General features: G+C 48.9%; 1 pseudogene; it reads left to right on the forward strand.

Moving 5' to 3' along the window:
* The first annotated feature begins 311 nt into the window (after positions 1-311).
* Positions 312-16742, forward strand: LOC140846938 (uncharacterized; annotated as a pseudogene).
* The last annotated feature ends 337 nt before the right edge of the window (positions 16743-17079 follow it).

Genomic DNA, 17079 nt, shown 5'->3' on the forward strand with positions numbered 1-17079 from the left:
AGCACCCACCCACCGGTCCCGCAGGGAAGGAACGCTCAATATTCTTTGTCCTCAGGCACTGGTCCCACGCACCCGCTCACCAGTCCCGCCGCCCTGCCTCCCTAGCACCGGGGTCCCTGTCCCTTCAAGGCTTCCAAAAAGCACTCGGCAAAAAGAGAGAAAAAAAAGGGGAAAAATGCGCGATTTCTTCCGTCCTCAGGTGCTGGTCTCAGGCACCCACCCACCGGTCCCACAGGGAAAAATGCGGGATATTCTTTGTCCTCAGGTGCCGGTCCCAGGCACCCGCTCACCAGTCCCGCCGCCCTGCCTCCCTAGCACCGGGGTCCCTGTCCCTTTTAGGCTTCCAAAAAGCACTCGCAGAAAAGAGAAAAAAAAAGGGGGAAAACGCGTGATTTCCTCTGTCCTCAAGTGCCGGTCTCAGGCACCCGCCCACCGGTCCCGCAGGGAAAAACGGGGGATATTCTTTGTCCTCAGGCGCCAGTCCCAGCCACCCACTCACCAGTCCCGCCACCGTGCCTCCCTAGCACTGGGGTCCCCGTCCCTTCAAGGCTTCCAAAAAGCGCTCGCCAAAAAGAGAAAAAAAAAAAAGGGGAAAAACGCGCGACCTCCTCCGTCCTCAGGCACCGGTCTCAGGCACCCGCCCCCAGGTCTCGCAGGGAGAAACGCGGGATATTCTTTGTCCTCCGGCGCCGTTCCCAGGCACCTCCTCACCGGTCCCGCCACCCTGCCTCCCCAGCAACGGGGGCCCGTCCCTCTAAGGCTTCCAAAAAGCGCTCGCCAAAAAAAAAAAAAAAAAAAACCGCTCCGGTTTCTCTCCACCCGCCGGGAGCCAGGGGGAGGGGCGCTCGGGTCCCGCCGGGCCGGGGCTTGTATCTTACCCCCTTCACAAGGCGCTGGGTTCTTGCAGGTGTGGATGTGGTCTGGATGTTGTCCTGTGTCCTGTGGTCTCTATTTTAGGAAGATTTTTCTTTGTTATATTTTCATAGCTCTATGTGTTTTGGGGAGGAGATTTCCACTGCTCTACTCACGCCGCCATCTTGGCTCCGCCCCCCCTGATTTATTATTTTTAAAAGTACAGCTTGATATAGCCAACTAGAAGAGGTAGGCAGAGCAAAGTGTTGGATGAGGTACGTGTGCGCGGGGCTGCCATGTCCTCAGGGTGTATACACCACGCGACACCATGATGTGTTCACCAACTGGTAAGCATGCGAGTTTTCATTATGTAGGCATGATGAGATTATGTCATTGGCCAGGTGATTGGAGCCAATCACATTGTTCTTCTGGCGACCAGCTGCCACCCTGAAGCTATCCAAGCCCCTCCCTGATGCTGTAACCTCATTAATATAAACTATGGTTGAAGGGGGCTTGTTATGAGTAACAAAAGATACTCCTGTCACTCAGGAATTCCAAGTATTAGGAGCTCTGTGTCAGGAACCAAGGATGAAGACCAAATATGTATATTTATTATACAATATCTGTAAAATGTAAGTCTAGCCACAGAGCTTTTCTCTTGATCTTTATGAAGAAGAGAGTGGGTGCAAGAAGCTCAGCAAGGGGCAAGAGGGGTACTGATCAGGCAGGATGGCAGCCTGGCTATGCGTGGGGCAGGATTAGCCGAAGCGCCAAGACCGGAACCCCTGGAACCGGGGAATATCACGACAACCAGACGACAGTGTGAGTGGCTGACACGAGGCTGTCAAATGATGAAACAAACACTAGTAGTGAGTTTGAAGTCCCTTATTCAAGAGAAAACAGTCCATGATGGGGGGAGTGCAAGCAGTGGGACACTTTTCCAGAGACATTTTGGGGGTCCAAATATGTGAATTAACTTTATTGGGACATACTGTGTCCTAGGCATTACTGTGAGCTTCTTATGTATGTTCACTCATTTAAAACTCGTGACCACCATTGGGTGGGCACCGTTGCTGTCTTTGTACCTTTCCCAAGATCCCTTAGGTAGGAATAGTGGAACTGGGTGACCAGCTTGCTCTGGAGTCCGTGTCCTTCAGTGCTGTCCTATTCAGGCTATTTGCCATGAGGAGAAGGTAATTGTAAGAAAGTCACTAGTTAACTAGGGCGAGTTTGAGGGTCTGGGAAAGGAAAGGGAAGACAGCAGAGGTGTGGAGGGGGCAGAGGGAACCTGAGCACAATGTCAGTGTCTCCCTGCTGACTGAGCCAGCCCCCCCAGGGAATCACCACACGCGCGGCTGGCTATGCCCTGCGGAGGTGATATCAGGCAGGAACAAAGGGGGGCGGGACCCCGTCATGATGGTTCCCTGGCTTGTTCTTGGGAAGGTCCCAGTGTTAGGCAGGAAAGTAGATACTAGCGGGGTGGAAAGAGAACAAGGTCAGTAAAGCCCCTAGAAAGGACTCAGTTAACCAGTTAAAACTAGAAAGCCAGAAAAGACTCAGAGTTAATGAGTTAATTAGTTAAAGGCTCAAAAGGTCAAGAGCACCTTGGCCTAGAATGTTTGAATATTCCCCAGATAAAGAGAAAATCTGAGCACAGCCCATGTCTTCACTGTGTCAATTAGATCATTGTAAGATTTACTCTAGCCTGCTAAAAGGCCCACCAATAAACATCTTTACACAGGGAGAGTCCACCTTAAAGCCAAAACTGCATTTTGAAGAAACCAAGGAAGTTAAGAAGAAAAATTCTTAACGTACTCTTTAGTGAAAAACAAACAAATAACTCTGCCCACCTTGGAGGAAGGGCGGACAGTCTTGGTTGATAGGCTCCCAAACCAGGAAGCTACGATCCTGGGAGGGGACCAGAGCAGTAAATTTCTTGTGTTAAGCTAATTTTGCGGAATTACCTAGAGGACTGATAAGAAATTTAACGTCTCATCAAAGATACCTGGGACTGAGACAGGGACCTTGGGTGTATAGTCAGAGCAGGGTGAGGGCCTCTGGAAAAAGATCCTTACCAAAACTCCATATTAAACAATTAAGCAGTCAGAGTCACATTAATTCTCTTAAGTAAAATATCAAACTAGGAATATAAGCATTCTTTAGTGAGATTAGTTAAAACTAAAAAGCCAGCAGTAACTTGGCCTGGAATGTTTGAACATCCCCCAGATAAGAAAAATACCTCAGGATAGCCCATGTCTTCATTGTGTCAATTAAATTAGACTACTGTAAAATTTACTTTAGCCGCTAAAAGGCCCCGTTTATCATTTTTTTTTTTGAGAGGGCATCGCTCATATTTATTGATCAAATGGTTGTTAACAACAATAAAATTCTGTATGGGGGGGTCAATGCTCAATCATTAATCCATCTCAAGCCTAATTCTCGTCAGTCTCCAATCTTCTGAAGCATAACGAACAAGTTCTTACGTGGTGAACAAATTCTTACATAGTGAATAAGTTCTTACATGGTGAACAGTACAAGGGCAGTCATCACAGAAACTTTCGGTTTTGATCACGCATTATGAACTATAAACAATCAGGTCAAATATGAATATTCGTTTGATTTTTATACTTGATTTATATGTGGATCCCACATTTCTCCCTTTATTATTATTATTTTTTTTATTTTTAATAAAATGCTGAAGTGGTAGGTAGATGCAAGATAAAGTTAGAAAACATAGTTTAGTGTTGTAAGAGAGCAATTGTAGATGATCAGGTGTGTGCCTGTAGACTATGTGCTAATCCGAACTAGACAAGGGCAATAAAACATCCACTGATGCAGAAGCTTTCTCTCAAAACAGGCAGGGGTGAGGTTCTAAGCTTCACCACTGTTGTTCCCCGATTTCTCACCTGATGGCCCCCCTGCGACTGTGCCTGTCTTAGGTTGTTCCTCCCTTGAGGAATCTTACCCGTCTCTTGCTAACCAGTCATCTTCCGAGGCCCCGTTTATCTTCAACTTTGCCCAGATGCTGCTTTTCCTCCCCCAGCCCCTAATCAAGTAATAATATGCAAGTAAGCCCACTCACAGACGACATAGTAAAAGGCAGGAAGGATCTCATCTTAAAGATAAGACTGCATTTTAACACCCAGAAAGTTAAGAAGTAAGATTCTTAACTTACTCTTTAGCAAAACAGACAATAACAGCCCGCCTTCGGGGCTGGGCAGACAGTCTTGTTTGATGTGCTCCCAGACCAAGTTGTTGGTATCCCAGGGAGAAATCAGAGCAGTAAATTTGTGTTGTTAATTTTAAATATTCAGAGACCACTTAACAAGTCCACACCTCTAAGCCTTTATCTCATTCCCAAAAATCCTCAACTGCCTATAAAACCCCTAGACAACGCACAACCCCAGGCTCTCCTGTCCCCTCCTGGTGTGAGTCGGGAGCTCTGTCCTCTCACTGTATCTCTCAATAAAAGCCTCTCCCTGGCTCTCCTACCTTGGGTGTTTGCTAAGTTCATTCTTCCACTCTGCAAACAAGAACCCCAGCATCAGGACCACTGAGCAAGTCCACACCCCTAGCCCTTTGTCACATTCCTGAAAAACCCTTTAAAGGGGGCACCCCAACCTTTCAGGGTGCTCCTTTCTCCCTGAGGTTGCCTGTACTTTCTCTCTGAGTAACTTTAAATAAAACTTTTACTCTGTTTCACTACAGTGTCTCTGCCCTTCAGTTCTTTTTTGTGGTGGGGACAAGAACTGAGGAAAATACACAATGACTCTGCTCCCACACCAGCACCTGTGAAGTGCCTGGGAAAGTATCTGCTGCATCATCTGATTTGGGGCTGGGGGTTCAGAGACTGGGAACTGTGTATTTCTTAGCTTGAAATTGCTTGGCAGGATTGGAAGGTCATGAATGGCACTACGTTTAGACCTAGAATCAAGTGTGACCCACTAGCACTGTGCTGAGAAGCAGAGAGAATTGGAGACATTTTCCTTCCCAGAAGGGGTTTATGATCACATTATTTCACATCACAAAATAGAAAGAAAATGTCTTGACTGAATATTGAATTGTGTAATTCTGACTGCACTGGTACAGCTGACCTTGTAAGCTGTTGTGGGTAAAATTGTAGTATTTCCAGAATATCTTGCCTGGCATCAGTTCATTTGCATATCAATAGACACTCCTCAGGGGTGGAGAGCAGCTCATCTCCATATCAATGGGCAAATTACCTGGGCCATGGAGGGCTTATCTGCACCTGAGAGGTGAGGGGAGGGCCGGTTTTGCTTCTGCTGGAGCAGGAGAGGGAGATGCCCCCGCCTGCAGCTTGTAAGCAATAAATGGGTTTTAAACTTTATTTCTCCCTTTGACTGATTTCGCTTTTAGGGGTATTTTGCCCCGGGATTTCCTCTCCCCAGACTTACACTGTGGAATACCCTTATTGTCTTGTGAAGTTCAGCATATGCCTAACTTACAGCTCAGCCATTCCTTTCCTTTCCTCCCTCTCTCTCTTTCTCTCTTATTTCACTCTTCCTTCCTTCCTTTCTTTTCTTCCTTTCTTTTTTCTCTTTTACATACATTTTATGTATTTCTCTATTCCTTTCTTTAATAGTGTAAGTCCGGGGAGAGGAAATCCCAGGGCAAAATACCCCTAAAAGCGAAATCAGTCAAAGGGAGACAGGCTGAAAGCTTTTTGACACTGGACTTCTGTCTTGCCAATGGGTTTCATCCCGGGGCAAGTTCGCTATGGATTCAATGTGACCAAAGAAATCGACAGCAAAACGTTCTTGGGGTGAAAGGGTCATACCCAACTTTATTTACAGATGGCAAGTCAGTCACTAGAATCCCATTCACTCAGAGCAAGTCTGCATGCAGCAAGCTGGTCTCTGCCTCTGGGCCCCTCTGTCTGCACAGTCATCCCACACAGCCATCCTCTGGGCCTCTGTCCCCGGTGCTCCCGCCACTCCAGCCTCTGCTCTGCTCTCCTGCAGCCTTGCAGCACTGCCACTGTGTTGTGCCCAGAGCACTGGGCGGAGCTCTTTTTATAGAGTCAACAGCCATGTGTTGCCCACAGGTGTGCAGTGAGCTAGTCAGCCACAGCCAAGTGGGAATCCTGGTCACAGGAACTCTCATTTTATCTACAACTTCTAAGGGCTTTATCTGGTGTGAATTTTGGTGTTTAACAAGGTTGGACCTGTAGCTAAAGCCTTTCCCACACTTGTAAGACCTTTCTCTGGTGTGAGCCTTCTCATGATGAGTAATGGTAGAAGGCTGGCTAACTTTTCCTACATTTGGTGCACTTACAAGGTCTTTCTCCAGTGTGAGTTCTATCATGCAGAACAAGGTGGCTGCTGTGGCTCAAGGCTTTTCCACATTTGCTCTACTCATAGGCCTTTCGGCAGTGTGAACCTTCTGGTGATGAATTATGGTATAACGTTGGCCAACAGCTTTTCCGCACTCCATGCACTCATAATGTCTGTTTCCAGAGTGGATTTTCGGATGCTTTTTCAGTTCAGAAATGTGACTAAAGGCCTTCCCACACTTCTTATACACAGGGGATGTTTTTCCAGTGTGAATTTTTGGGTGATTAATAATGGTTGATTGATCTTTGCAAACACTTCTGCCTGTTGAGCATCTGCATGGTCTGTCTTCACAGTGAATAAGGTGGCTGAGGAGGGCGGAGCCCTTTAGGAAGACTATCTTACAGTTGCTGCACTTGAATGGCTTCTGAATGGCATGGACCCCTGGCAACCACCCAATTCTGAAGCTCAGTGGGAAGGCTTTCTGAGCTCAGTGCTCCGGCAGGGCATCTCCTCGTGTGGGTGGCCTAGTGCTGCTAGAGGTCACAGCTGTCAGGGCCGTCCTTACCACCCTTCCCACTTGTGTAAGGCTTCTCTGCTGTGTGCCTGCTTTGATGCATAATCAGGAGTGAGGCCTCATACTTACCACAGGTGGGAGGTTTCTACAGTGAAGTCCCCGTTAAGTTGAAGGCTTAAGTAGAACCAGAATCTCTCCTACATGCCTTGCAAATGTATGGTTTCTGCCCACAGGGTCTATTCTGTGATGCTTCTCCCAGGGCAAGGTTTTTCTGAAGACTTGACCATCTGTGTAATAAGGGTGGGATGCCTGGCTCGAGGGACCAGCACTGGGAGTTCAGACCTGTGCTGTGCCTTTTATGAAAGCATCCAGTTTTGATGATGCCTCCTCATCTTCTCTTCCACATGGACCATCTGAAAACAGGGAAATAACCTCTTTATATGTCACTGTAGATGAGAAGGGATGGACCCATCATTAACTGGTGTCTGTAAGGCCAAACTTGATTCCCTGGGTTCTTGGAAACTAATGGGGCCAGAATCCGGGTGAGGAAGGGCCAGTCCTGTTGGACAGAGTCTAGTCGGACCACAGTGCAAAAAAAAATCCTGGCTGGCAGGAGCTGCTGTACACCCTCTGCAAACACAATGCAACAGGGCTGCCGGGACAGGTAAATGCCATGCATAAAGAGCCCAGACTTGGGTGTAACTTCCAGCCACCTCCTAGGACTAGGCTTCCAAGGACTATTTACAAATAAATGAACATCTAACAGCTAAGTGGAATTTCTGAAGGAGCTGGAGCTTCAGATTTCTTAATGGAAACTTCTGCTTTTAACATTTTGGCACCTGCTTTAAAATATCTAATAGCCATAAGAGTTCAGTCCAGTAGTCAGAATCATGTGGCCCCAAAGATGTCCCACATTCAAATCCCCTGAAACCATTACCTCATATGAGAGGCTTCAAAGACATGATTACATTAAGGATCATGAGATGGGAAGGTTATCCAGGATTATCTGGGTGAGTCCAGCAAAATCACATGAGCCTTTGGAAACAGAGAAACACAATACAAATTATAAAAATTTCACATTTCTGAATGTCAGAAGTCTGACACTTGTGTCAACTGCTCTAAAATCAAGGTGTCAGCAGCGCTGCCTTCGTTTTGGAGGTGTGGAGGAGTCTGTCCCCTTGCCTATTTCAGATTCTGGAGGCTGCAAGCATTCCTTAGTTCATGGCTCTTTCCATCTTCAAAGCTAGAAAGGCCAACTTGTGTCCTTCTCACATTGCAGCCTCTGCATCTTTCTCTCCCTCTCTCCCTTCCCGTCCTCTCTCAATCTCTATGGCCTCTTCTTCCACTCTGAAGGACCCTTGTGATTACACTGCTGTCCCCCCAATAATCCAGAGTCATCGCCACATCTCAAGGTCAGCTGATTATTAACCTTATTTCATCTACCACTTTAGTTCCCCATTGCCATGTAATTTATTTACATAATCCGGGGATTAGGACCTGGACATCTTGGGTAGGGGTGGGGGGCATTATTCTGCTCACCACAGTACAAGCACATACTTTCTTAAAAATTAAACTTGTGTGGATGCTTGCTAGGTCAAGGATGGGTGCATTTTATATTTTGATAGATATCAACAGTGACTCTCTAGAGAAAGCATCTATAATATACTGCGCATCCCTGGCAGTGTATGTGAGAGCTTTGGGATGCTGCTGATGAAGACAAAAACAAAATAACAGCTCTTTTATACATTTCATAATGTAAGCCTTAAAAATAAAACAGAATTTCTTATCTTACCAATAAAAGAAGGGTTTATTTGGGAATAACAGAGAATTGAAATTCCGACGGGCAAGTTACAGCAAAACCATAGTCAAGTCTGACAAACAAAGGAGAACATTATTCGTTGGAAAAGGAGGGAAGTTGGGAGGGGTTGTTCTGAAGGCAAGTCCACTAGAGAAAAGCAAGAGATCAGGGTGATGAGGCTTTCTCGCTGGCGGAGATGCTGGGGCACCTCTGTCCTGTAGCTGTCTGTAATTGACAATTCTTGCCTAGTATGGTGAAAGGGATCCCCCTTCCGGCTTTAGGACTCTTTTAGTGAGGTTTCTCTATGAAATTTTCATAGCTCCAACCTACCTGACCCCGTGCTAAGTATTTTCATGTCATCTCTCATGGAGAAAGCTGCAGTATTGGGACAGGCAGGAAAAAAATGGAAAGACCAGTCCACGTCTTGGCAAAGTGCCTTGTGACTCAGACCATTGGCTCTGTAAGGTTCCAATACATCTTGTTTTTCATGTCGACCTATTGTTTTAGTAAGTTTTATAGCCACTGCGTCCTAGGTTTAGAGACACATTAGTCAGATGATCACAAAGTGTAAACAACTTGTGACATGCGTATAAGGTAAATTTGGTGTCTGATACTTGCCTTTTCCTCATTCTAATAGTAAATTTCCCTCCTCTGGGTGGAGATTTTATATGCTAATGTTATGTGAGATGACAGTGCAACATACATGTTATGTATGTAATCCAACAGTGCATGTTCTAACTGAAACCATCTTATTCATGTTTGCTGACCTAAAAACTAATGAATAAGACATTTTCACTCCTCGTAATAGGAGCTACCCTAATTTTTCTCAGGGCTGACTCTTGAGCAGCCCACCTTGGTCTATCAAGTTGTTTCTGTTTCCTCACTTCTCCAATAAAGTGCTCTGCTTACTTGCATACTCCTAAGTGTCCCTGTTAAATTATTTTAATATGCGAAGACAGGGACAAAGGACCCTATTCTAGTGTCTGCCAGTAACAGTATTGTCCAAATTTTGTCACTGGACTTTGAATTAGAACTGATGCTGAGTGAGTACCAGGACCCCCAAGAGGGCTTCTCAAAGCATAGAGTGCTAAGGCTTATCCCAGTTTCTTTTGCCTTCCTAGCAAGTCCCCCAGTGATGCCAGCACTGCTGACTCAGGGACCACAGTGAGGACCACTGAATTAGAGACATTGATGTCACTTAAAAAAGTACCCGAGAAGGAGATACCTTCTTTTTCCACCCTCGGAGAAGACCAGCGATTTCCCAGGGGCCATCTCAGAGCTGATAGCCCACGGGTCACTTGCCGGACGTCTCTGAGGGAGGAAATCTTAGGCGCCTTTAAGAGGAAGCCAATCCCCTTTCATTCTTTGTCTGGGGCGCCATCTCCCAGCGCCCCAGGTGGCGCCGCTTGTGTGTTGCCATGGAGAACATCCGGGCGCTCCTAGGGCCGCGGGACGTAGAGCAGAAACTGCATTGCCCAGAGGGCTGCGGGTGGGGGCGGCGCATTCTGGGCCAATCGCAGCCCAGAGTTGCTACTTCCGGCGGCTCGCGTTGTTGGGGGCGGGACTTCTGGCACCGCCCTTGTGGGCGTTCATCCCGCTCCTGAGGGGTCGTTGCCCAGCGAGCGCCCTTGGGACCCCAGTGCTGGGTTGGGACAGCTTTCCAGGAGCTTCCGCGGGGCCAGGCCGGGGAGGGTAGTGAGGAGCCGTGACCCCCTGTAGCGGGGTGCCCTCCACACGTGCCCTCCAGCCCCGCAGGCGCCCCGAGCCTTGTGCTTGCGCTGTGGAGCCTGAGGCCGGCAGTGCCGCGGCCGGCGGGTGGGCACCCGCCCCAGGGCGCCCTGGGGGTCGGCTGAGCCCTCAGGACGTTCCCCCGTGCTGATGGGGCCGGCGTGGGTGGGTGGAGGGCGCCCATCTGCTCTCTCTCCCTCGAACCCTCCCCACCATGGCCCGGGACGCCCTTCAGAGCGGAGCAGGGTGTCTCTGGACATTTCCCGTCCACCTCTCTCCCTTTTCTGCTGGGGACCCTAGGGGTCACTCCACGCCCAAGTCCCCGAGTCATGGTCAGGGGTTATGTGGGAAGGTTCTCATTTATGGATTCCAGTGGGACAAGGTGTAAAAAACTGTGTCAGGCATAAGTACCAGGATGGGCAAATGCTTGGAGGGTAGGCTGAGCTGGGAGTGTTCAGGGAACTGCACTTTTATGTCTGGTGGATGGGTCAGGCCTGGAATGGACGCCTAGGAGCTTGGCCTGTACTCTGAGGATGGTGGGAGCCACAGAAGGTTTGGAGCAGAGGAAGGAGGTGATCTGCTCAGGTGTTAGCACACTCCCCTTGGCTGCAGAGTGGGAAACAGGATGGGGATGAGGGAGCAGAAAGCGAGCCTCATAAGGATACTGCTAATAAATCATGTGAGTGACGGTGGCTTGGCCAGAGTGGTGACTAGAGTTGGGAGAAGTGGTTGGATTTTGGATCTGTCTTTTAAGTTAAGCCAGCCAAGTTCTATGTTGTAGAGGGTGAGAGAGGAGTGGAGGAGACAGGGATGTCCTCGTGGATTCTGGCCTCAGTAACTAGAAGGTGGAAGTGTGTTGACTGAGCTGGGGAAGTTGGTGGTTGGAGCAGGTTTTGGGAAAGATCAGGAGGTGGATTCTGACCATGGCGAGGCTGAGCTGTCCCAGGGACTCCCAGGTAAAGGTGCTGACTGAGCAGCTGGGCATGCAGGTCTACCTGATGCTGAGGAATTTGGCTTAGAGGCATCCAGTCAGCAGCAGCCAGCCAGTGAAGTGAGGGAGCTCTTGTTCAGATTTAGGAGGGGGGATCTTTAGGTCATGGTGATGGATGCCCTATGGGAGCAGCTGAGGACTGGGTGGCTGGCCTGGGCACCAGGGCAGGAGGTGTGGGCATGACCAAGTCCGATGAAGGGAGGAGCAGCTATAAGAGAAGGTGCCGGTTGGGGGGGAGGATCTAGGTCCCTGGGAGGCAGACAGAGGCATATTGTAGGTGGAGGTAGGACGACAAGGGGACAGGAATAGTGCTCATTCACCCCTCTATGGACTCACCAGCCTTTCTTGGCCACCCTCTCTGTGGCCTGGAGGTTTCAGTCGGGCTGGAGGATTATCTCAGCTGGGACTTTCACAGGCCTGAGGTGGGAGGTGGTGGGGCTGGGTTTCAATGTTTTTTTAGGAGGAGAGAGGAATACCATAGCTAGTGAGGGGATAATATGCAGCAAGGCAGAGGGGTCTGGAAGTCCCACAGATCTGTGTGTTGTCTGGGTGGCTGAGGATTGAAGGTAGGAATAGGATCAACTGCAGAAACTATAAAGGAAGGGCTGACTTCTACCCCTGGCATTTGGGACTTTTCGGTCAATAGGACCCAAGTAGCATGTGCGGTGGCTAGGAGCTACCCATTCTGTGTGCCAGGGGATAGTGGTGGTGTCTGGAGATGTACAATACAAAAACTGGTGTATAAGCAGAGGGAGTGTGAACTGACAAACTAGAGGCATGTTACCAGGGTCTATGGGAAAACTCTGTGCACACTAGTTTGCTGTTTCTGGGAAGCAGGATCTGGGGACCCTGGGGAATTGCTGGCAGAAGGGAGTGGGACTCCCAGAGCTTAGATGGTATTTATCTGCCCACCTGCCTTCTGTTTGAAGGTCACAGTGATCAATAGGACATGAGGAGACAGTGGAACCCATGGCATTGGAACTTGGGGAGGGTGACCTAGGAGTGTGTTGGGGGAGGTAGTTTGGGGATCAGAGACTGTCCACCAGAGAGGTGGCAGGATGTGGGGTCCTAGGCCTAGGCCTGGATGGATTTATCTGTGTGATTTTTTTTGTTGCTGTTCATTTTCTGCAGCCCTTTGGTCTGGTTGACTTGGCTGTCCCCATCATGGCAGGGCTGGGGGACCTTTGAGGACATGGCCGTGTACTTCTCCGGGGAAGAGTGGGAGCTCCTTGATGAGGCTCACAGGCACCTGGACCGCGGTGTGATGCTGGAGAACTTGGCACTTGTAGCCTCGCTGGGTAAGGCCCTCAGCCTCCTAGCCTCCTGTTCCAGGCTCTGTCCCTCCTCTTCTTCCAAGAGCAGCTCTGTTTTTCCACAGTGAACATGGGCACTTCCTCCCCTGGACCATCTGCTGTGTGTGCAGGGCTGGACCGCAGGCTCAGCCTGTCGTTCCTCCCTGAGGAGCCCCAACAACTTCCGAAGCCTTCCGGGGAAAGGCGCAGGGCTGGGGGTCTCGGCCTGGCTTTCTGAGTCTGTCCAGACTGACGGAACCTCGGTGCCCATATTCTGCCTCCTTTTCCTGTCAGACATTTCCAGGAGCCTGGATGTGCTGTGAACGGCAGACACCGACAGACTTACTGCTCATGGGGGCCGCTGGGATGTTCCTGTGAGATGTTCCTCAGAGGCTTGACATTGAGATTTTCTTCCTGGTTGCAAAGATGACACAAGCTCCCTTTGTTCGGTCACAGGGTGGGTTGCTCTGAGCTGGGCCTGCCACTTACCTGCCCTGTCTTTGTCCTAGAACTTGCATCTTCCAAGTCCTGTATGGTTATCTACCTGGAACAGGGCAAAGAGCCCTGGGTGTCGAATGGGGTAGATGTGTCTCCAGCCACTGCAAGAGAGGCTGGGAGGGGGTCTGGTTCTGGTGAGTGGGAGCGGGGGCTAGAGGTGACATTGGGGCTGGGCTCACAATGTATTGGGCACTGCCCTATGTCCACTAGTGTTTGATTCTGGGGCCAGTAATCCCACCTGCTTGCTTACTCTCACCTTCTTTCCATATCAACATTGTCCCTGGGCTCTCAATGATGAGTGAGCCCCCACTGCTCTGATCTCCATGTCTCCCCAGTCCCCCTCCTCTCCTCCCTTTGCAGGGTCACCCCACATTAGCCTATAGTCAATATATTATGAGATGTGCACATACCCTTATATATATTTTCACCACCAGATGCCCATTTGCAGCTGGATTTCCCTGCACTTGTACACACCACTCTGTGTCCTCTTTTCCTATCAGAGATCTCCTAGGGCCTGCCTGATTTGGGTCCTGTTGAAAGCTGAGGAGTGAGTTGGAGACCCTGCCTTTCCTCCCAGCCTGACCCCATTCCTATGTTCTCACATATGTGGAGACCTGGCCTTCTGTGGCCTTCCTGGGCCCAGTCCTGCACCACTGGCTCTATTTCACTCTGACATGATCCTACAGACTCATTCCCGAATGTGTCAAACACATGTCTGTGAAGGGACTACCCACACACACAACAAAGCCTACACATACTTCACCAGCATTTCTCTGCTTTCAGGTTGTTGGTGTGGAGTGGAGGGATCCCCTCCTGAGCAGGGTGTTTTTGTAAAAGGAGTGCTCCGGTTTGGGATCCCTAAGGCAGGTCCTTCCACCCAGAAGGCCAACACCTGTGACATGTGTGGCCCAGTGTTGAAAGACATATTATATCTGGCTGAGCACCATGGAAGACACCCCAGGCATAAACCATATAAGGGTGAGGCATGTGGGAGAGGTGTCTGGCTCACTGTAAACTTTCACCAGTACCAGAAGGAGCATGGTGGAGAGAAAACCTTCACATGCAAGGAGTTTGATAAGGATGCCCTGGAGAGCCATGACTTCCTCCAGCACCAGGCCATCCACAGTGAGGTGAAGTCATGCAGGAGCACTGGGCACAAGAAGGCCCTCCCAACCATCTCCAATGGCCAGCAGGGGAAGGGAGTTCACACTGCACAGAAGCCCTTCAAGTGAAGCAACTGTGGGAAGTCCTTCCTGAAGGCCTTTGTGCTCCTCAAACACCTGATAACTCATGCCAAAGAGAAACCATTCAGATGCCCAGCAGGTAGAAGTGACCCCAAGGAGAACTCAACCCTTGTTTATCACCAAAAAATTCACACTGGAGAAACACCCCATGTATGTAAAGAATGTGGAAAGACCTTCAGCCACTTGCTTAAACTAAGGATGCACCAGAAAAATCACACTGTAATAATGGATCACAGTTGCAGTGAATGTGGGAAAGCCTTCACCCGCAAACACTCACTCATTCAGCACTAGAGAGTTAACACTGGAGAAAAGGCCTTATGAGTGTGGTCAGTGTGGGAAAGCCTTCACTTGCAGCTTCCATGTTGTTAGGCACCAGAATGGCCTTATGAGTGCAGGCAGTGCCGGCAAGTCTTTAGCTGTATCTCAAACTTTGTTGAGCACCAGAAAATACACACTGGAGAAAGGCCTTATGAGTGCAATGAATGTGGGAAAGCATTCATTAACAGCTACATCTTGCTCGGCACCAGAAAGTTCGCAACACAGAAAGGCCTTTTGCATGCAGGGAATGTGAGAAAGCCTTCCAGCAAACATCTAAACTTATTCTGCATCAAAGGAGTCATACTGGAGAAAGACCTTATAAGTGTAACCAATGCAGAAAAGCCTTCAGTTGCCCCTCCAACCTTGTTCCACATCAGCGAATTCATACTGGAGAAAAACCTTATGAGTGTCCTAAATTTAGGAAAGCCTTCAGTCAAAGCTCTGCTCTCATCCAGCACCAGAAGGTTCACACCAGAGAAAGGCCTTACGAGAGCAGGGAATGTGGAAAAGGCTTTGGCTATAGTTCTAATCTCGTTAAGCACTGGAAAGTTCACACTGGAAAAAGGCCTTATGAGTGCAACCAATGTGGGAAAGCCTTCAGTAAAAACTCCATCCTCAGTCAGCACCAGAGAGTTCACACTGGAGAAAAGCCTTATGAGTGTAACAAATGTGGAAAAGCTTTCCGATACAGCTCAAACCTCTCTAAGCACCAGAAGGGTCACACTGGAAAAGATCCTTCTAAGTGCAGCAGACATAGGAACATCTTCAGCCAGAGCTCCAGCTACACTAAGCACCAGAAAGGTCATACCAGAGGAGGGCCTTAGGAGCATGGCAAAGGTGAAAAAGCACAAACTATCTGGGGATTCTCCTTGTTCACCTTAAAGGGACTCACTCCTGAGAACTTCAGTAAGGGAACCTTTAATGAGAGAGCCGTCAGCCAAGAATTGGAACTTGAACATCCCAACACCCTTACGGGGGGACTGCCTGTGAGGGCCAGATAGGTGGGAAGCTTCCAGGAGCTACATTGCACTTTCTAACTTGTCCAGTTGCTTTGCCATATTATGTCACTGCCAGATGCCATCTTACCTCTGCCAACTGGCAGGTGCCTATGGCCTGTGCCTGTCAGCATACTCAAGGAAGGCAGACCTTGTGCTCTCCTTCCCTGGAGGGAGCCATGTGTGATAGGAGCACTTTAATGTGGCACCGTTTTCCAGCTGTCCCATTCCCAGTGGGACAGGCAGGAACCCGCAGTTCTCTCCAGGAGGATCTGGACTGGAATCTCAGGACTTCAGAGGTTTCCCTTTGTCAGGGGCATTGTTAAATATGCAGATGATGTCCACAGTGGATGTATCAAATCTCTAGCCTAACCCTGGAACTGCCTGCCTCCAGTGTATGATAATAAAGGTCTTATTGTTGAGGCCACCTTTATTCCCAGGACTCCATCCAGTGTATGTGGGGAAAAGATTGAGAACAGAATTGAGTTCTAATAGTGTAGAAAAAGGGAATCACTTTTGTGGGGGCCCCCAACTTCAACAGCAGGATGGCAGATAATAGCTTGCAGTCTAGTTTAACCTAATTTGCCTTCTGGCCAAAGGCCTCCTGGGACAGACTGAAGTCCTCTGGGCCTAATCTGTGTCCTGGATGCCAGGACTACCTTTTGGGACCAAAGCTTTGGGGATTGGGTATTTGGTGTAGCAATCTCTAATACTTTCTGGGAAGGGATTGTGTCCCTTATTCCTGAGAATTTCACACATTCCCAGTAGTGCTGAGAAGACGGTCTCCTGGGACCTGCCCATGAGTACGTCTCCTTAAGCTCAGAATCCGCAGGTAGGTGTCATTAGATATAAGATATACAGGGGCCAGATGGAACCAAAAGTGGGTGCAGAAATGCAGGGAGTCAGGGAGACTGGCAAATGGAGGCAATATGGCTGGTGCTGTGCCTGGGCCACATCATACCCACTCACAAGAGCTGATTGTGCTCCACTCCATATTCAGTGACATCATAAGTGTAGCTTGAAATCTGACATGATGGAATTTATACCACAAAAATAAGCAAATATCTCTCTGAAAACAAAAGCAAAACTCAGGAAACGATTTGCAGTGTTTGTCAAATTTTCTGACAGTGACCTTGGCCACAGGAGAGACTCAGCTCTGCAGGTCTTGGAAGTCCTGTACACTCTCATCTTGCACACTCTAATCTTGTCTTTTAGAACAAATGCAATGCCTCTTTAGAATGGGCATAACCAGCACTGTGCTGCCCTCTGCCAGAGCAAAAAGTCTAAAAGGTGGATTCCCGTAGTTTCCCTGGGCTGTTCACTTCAAGGCCATCACTGCACAGGCAGGAACCCTGGGCCTGGTAAAGGAAATCCTGTAGCCCAGGATTTCTGTGGCCCAGCCAATATTCCAGGTAAATGTGGCGGCCATGGCCTTCATCATCAGATGGTTTTTATTGCCACTGATGCAGGGCTTCTCCAGGCATAAGGTTCAGAGATGGTGGAGTCAACATATGGTTGCCCCATTTTCTGGTTTTCCAAGAGATGCACATTTTTA

Source organism: Manis javanica, chromosome 17 (genome assembly GCF_040802235.1).
Source record: "Manis javanica isolate MJ-LG chromosome 17, MJ_LKY, whole genome shotgun sequence".
NCBI classification, from domain to species: Eukaryota; Metazoa; Chordata; class Mammalia; order Pholidota; family Manidae; genus Manis; species Manis javanica.